The 5,144-nt window shown below is 43.9% G+C and overlaps 1 non-coding gene across 1 annotated transcript; it reads right to left on the bottom strand.

The window, feature by feature from the left end:
* Positions 1 to 2,269: 2,269 nt before the first annotated feature.
* Positions 2,270 to 2,376, bottom strand: LOC120252289. The gene has a single exon (XR_005533832.1). It is a non-coding gene; the product is annotated as a small nucleolar RNA R71 (small nucleolar RNA).
* Between the last annotated feature and the right edge of the window lie 2,768 nt (positions 2,377 to 5,144).

The following is a 5,144-nucleotide window of genomic DNA, read 5'->3' as shown; positions in this document are numbered from 1 at the left end:
TATTTGGAGGGCCACAAGAGAAGTCACATTCAAGTATTCCGACTTGTGCATATGGAACAAGATCTCTACCACCATGTCCATTATTAAAGAAGCAAGGAGATCCATGACGTAAATGTGTGCCCGTTTGCGTTACCTCGATGAAAGTATGGATTCGAGAGTATTTCAGGCCGGTACTGTAGTAGGATATTATAGAAAATACTGTAGCAAAAATACAACAGCAGTACTGTTTATAGCCGGCTGAGAAAACAATAAAATAGAGAATCCACACGGGCATGTGGAAATTCCACATGCCCGTGTGAAAAATCCAGAGGGGCGCCCACATTGGCGTGTGGATTCCCGATTCCAGCCCTTTAAAAGCCAATTTCAGCATTTTTTTCTCCATCTTTTTCCCAACTTGAGAGAGGGTGGTGGCTAGGGTTTTGAGATATATTGGGTAGGGATTTGGAGAGGTTCTACAGCTTCCACATCGCACACCATTTGGAAGAAGGTTAGTGGGAGAGCTTTCATCGGCACCGATCAGGCGAGGTGTATCCTAGGCCGGACAAAGGGACCCTTGTGATGAGTAGAGAACTCTCCACAAGGTCATCGCCACCACTAACGAGGGGGTTTTCTATGGATGCTTTGTTTTTACATTCGATTTCATTGATTGTATCTAGCTCCATGGAGAGCTAAACCCCTAGTGGATACTTGGGTATTTGTGAACCATAGGATGTATTCGTTTCATTGAACCTCTTTATTATACTTTTCAATTAATTGATGTTTATTGTGAGCTCCAATCTTGGAGATTTGATTGTATGAATACTTCCCCAGAATGACACTAGGGTTGAGACTTCTTCTTGGTAATTCATGTGAGTTGACACCATGAGAGTTAGACAAAGTTAGATTGTAGACGGTTGAGAGGGTGAGTCGAGAGATAGTGGAGCATGCCCTTTCCCCTCCGGTGTGATCTATCCTACCTCCACATTCCAAGAGTTCTTTGAGGTCATCGTAGAGTGAATGGGCTAAGGGATGACCTTCCGCTAGGGCTTAGTTGCGAGTGTAACAGAGTGAACCGCTGAAGTGATTTTAGCACCTAGGGCTTAATTGTGGCTAGGTATCTTTCACCTAGACCAAAAGGTTAGGTCTATACATAGGAATTGGGTTTATCAGTTGGAATTCCTAGAGCTCATTGCAATTCTATTCGAGTGTGAGGTTGAGATGTTATTCAATCTCTCCTCCGGGATATGTATAGAGTTAGGCATGGTTGACCTTAGATTTGGGATCATGTAATTAAGGATTTCCACGACTCATTGTTACATCAATTAGGAAGAATAATAGAGGGTTCTTGCACTTGAAACGATTGTTCTAGGCATATCAGTATCCGGGTACCCCATCTTTATCGATTGCGTTACCTTCTACTTTACTTGTGCCTTCTATCTTGTTGTTTTTATTTTCGTTATTTCATATTTTGTCACACTCATCACTATTTGTCTTCCACATTTGTTAAGAAACAACTTAAGTGTCTTTATTCCCTACTCTCTGTGGATACGATACCCACTCATCTGGGATTATTACTTCGACATACGTGCACTTGCGGTTTACACGCATATATGGACGTGTCAAGTTTTTGGCGCTGTTGCCGAGGAGTAGGCATTTAGAGATACTTTACACTTTGTTTTCTTAGCTATTCATTTATTCTATTTCACATTTTCTTATTCTACCATCGTTCTTATTTCTTTTTCTTTCTTCTTGGTTGCAGCTCCAGGTTATGACCCGAGGGAACCCCTCCATAATGATTGAAGAAGATCCCGAGCTTGAACATACACTGAGAAGAAAAGGGAAAGAACCTGTGCAAGAACAGTCTAATCTAGCTAATTTTGGAGTGGAAGATTCTGAAAACATCACATAAATGAATGAGCAACAGTGGATATTATCCGATTATGTCAGACCTTCAGTATTGGTTACACAATCGAGCATTATGCGTCCCCAGATTACATCTCAGAACTTCTAGCTGAAGGCGGCATTCATCCACATGTTGCAGCAATCCGCACAATTTAATGGTTTGGCCGATGAGGTTCCGAACAATCATATAGAGAACTTTCTCGAGGTGTGTGATATGCTGAAGATAAACGGGGTGACGGATGATGCCATCAAGTTGAGAGGTTTCCCATTTTACTTGAAAGGAAGAGCGAAGCAGTGGCTACACTCATTACCTAGAGCCTTGATTACCACATGGGAGGAGATCGTAGAAGCTTTTCTTGCCCGATATTTCCCTCCTAGAAAATCCGCAAAGCTTAGGAATGAGATCTTGTCCTTTGTACAATTGGAATTGGAGTCTCTATTTGAGACGTGGGAAATGTTCAAGGAGCTCCTGAGAAAGTGCCCGCAACACGGATTCCCGAAGTGGATGATTGTTCAGACCTTTTACAACGGTCTGAATCCGAGTACAAGGCAACTCATGGATGCGTCAGCAGGAGGTACCTTAGGTAGCAAGACCCCCGGTGAGGCTCGTCAATTAATTTGAAGAAATAGGGTTAAACAACTACCAATAGAATGCTAGGGAGAAGAAAAAGGTGGCCGGTCTCCATGAGATAGATGTAGTAACCTCATTGGCAACTCAAGTGGAATCATTGAGTAAGAAGTTAGATCTCTTGACCTCAAATAGAGTGGCGGCCATGACTACTTGCACCGGGTGTGGTGGAGGACATGCTCCCTCTGATTGCCTGATCTCTATTGGTGATGCATCTTCGGTTGAGAATGTTGATTTTGTAGGTAATGCTATGAGGAATCAAGGAAACACATACAACATCACCTACAATACGGGTTGGAAGAGTCATCTCAATTTCTCGTGGAGCAACCAAGGTCCACAAAAGGTCATAGGGCCACCGGGTTTCCAACAACAACAACAAGCACCAAATATGAAAAACAGAGTTTCAGGTTTGGAGACCCGAATGAACAATTTCAAGAAAGCCATAACTAGGTTTGTGCAATCATCTGATACAAGGTTCCAATCAGTTGAGGCTACACTTCGCAACCACACCGCCTTTTTGCATATTCTTGAAAATCAAATAGGCCAGATTGCGAAGTCCTTATCGGAAAGGCCACAAGGAAGCTTGCCGAGTAACACCGAGACAACCCCTAGAGAGCATGTGAAGGTGATCATTTTGAGAAGTGGTCATGAGATTGAGGGTAAGCTTCCAAGTGAGAAGTCCAATGAACACGCATCCGAGGTTATAGAGGTTGAGAAGGGAGCAAGCAAAGAGAAGGAGGTGGCACCCCCACCTTTGAAGCCAAGAATCCCTTATCCCTCTAGATTGAAGAATGACCAAGGGGTTGAACAGTACAAGAAGTTCCTAAGTTTGTTCAAACAACACATAAATATTCCTTTTGTTGAAGCATTGGCCCAAATGCCTAAGTATGCAAAATTCTTGAAAGACTTGTTCACCAACAAGAGGAAGTTAGAGGATAGTGCTTCAGTGATTTTAGATGCATCATGCTCAGCGGTTTTGCAAAAGAACATGCCGAATGAGAAGAAAGACCGGGGAAGCTTCATCATTCCATGTTATACTGGCAATCTAGGTGAAGAAATGGCATTAGCGGACTCAGGGGCCAGTATCAATGTCATACCATACACCTTCTTTCAAAAGTTAGGCTTGGGCGAGCCTAGAAACACTCGGATGACTTTGCAATTGGTAGACTGAACGGTGAGACATCCGAGGGGTATCATCGAAGATGTGCTTGTGAAGGTGGACAAGTATATATTTCCTACAGAATTTGTGGTTCTAGACGTCGATGAGGATGCGGATGTACCCTTGATACTTGGGAGGCCATTTTTACGGACTTTCAAAGCCTTGATTGACATGGACGGCGGAGAACTAACTTTAAGAGTTGGAGATGACAAGCTCACATACCGCCTTGCTAAAGCCATGCGGTATTCTCTTGATTTTTATGATACTTTGTATTTTCTAGAAATTACTGATGAGATTGTTGATGAATACATGCAGGAAATGTTCAATCCGGATTCATACGAAGGTCTGTTCGACCAAGAGGAAGATAATGAAGATGTAGTAATGCTTAGTTCGATAGAAGAAGTACCATCTACCCCGGGGATCTTGAAGAAGGTGCTCTGAAATATGCAGAGGGCTAGGAGACGCCACCGGAAATGCTCCAAGCTGTTGGAGACGTGCGTGAACTGAAGAAGTTGGATGAACCATTATTAGGTGGTCCCAAGCCCAATAATTCAACCTCCACCCTCAAGAGATTTTGCTCGTCGTGCTTCCAAGCCATGGGTAAGAGGGCAACTTTTATCTATGAACCCCCGTGAGGTAAGACAAGGTACGTCAAGCTAACTGACGTTCAACAAGCGCTTCTTGGGAGGCAACCCAAGTTTTTACTATTTTTCGTAGTTTAGTAGTTTAGTGTGTGCATGAATAAAGTGTTGAGTGTTGGTGTCTTCATTTTTATATACTTGTGCTACGATTTTATTATGGGTTTTGAATTGTCATCATGTGTTTTCACGTGGATTTGGCGAAGTTGGATTGTTTGAGCTATTTCTCATGTTTTTCACTGGTAAAATTTGCATATTAGGGCAGGCTCTGAGTATGTAAATATGTTCAGAAATATTTTGCAAAGCCTGCAGAATTTTCTAAGGCATCTAGAGAAAATGCACGGGCGTGTGGAATTTCAACAAGCCCGTGAATTTGCATTGTGAGCTCATCTAGACAAGGCACAGGGGCGTGGACTCGCCCCTGTGAACGACCATGTGATTCTCGCACGGCCGTGGGTAATTTCCACACGGGCGTGTTAATTCCTGCAGAGATTGGCAGATTATCCCGAAAGCACACAGGGGCGTGGACTTGACCCTGTGGGCGACATTGTGAAAATCGCACGGGCGTGGTTAATTTCCGCACACCCGTGCGAATTTCTACAGGGAGCTCTCTCCATCCATAGAAGTCACAAGGGCGTGCGCTTACCCCTGTGAGTTGGGCCTGTGAATGTCCACCCCCGTGCGGAATTTCCGCACGGGCGTGCGGAACACTTGGCTAATTTTCTTGGATGTCTAGAGATACTACAGGGGCTGCGGCTGCCCCTGTGGGTCGGGCACATGGGCATGGGTATTTCCCATACGCCCGTGTATTTGCATTCAAAGGTAGTGAGTGCTTTCC

The sequence above is a fragment of the Dioscorea cayenensis genome, chromosome 20, assembly GCF_009730915.1.
Source record: "Dioscorea cayenensis subsp. rotundata cultivar TDr96_F1 chromosome 20, TDr96_F1_v2_PseudoChromosome.rev07_lg8_w22 25.fasta, whole genome shotgun sequence".
Lineage (NCBI taxonomy): Eukaryota > Viridiplantae > Streptophyta > Magnoliopsida > Dioscoreales > Dioscoreaceae > Dioscorea > Dioscorea cayenensis.
The sequence above is the reverse complement of the archived record's forward strand: the minus strand, read 5'-3'. Positions and strand labels throughout refer to the sequence as shown.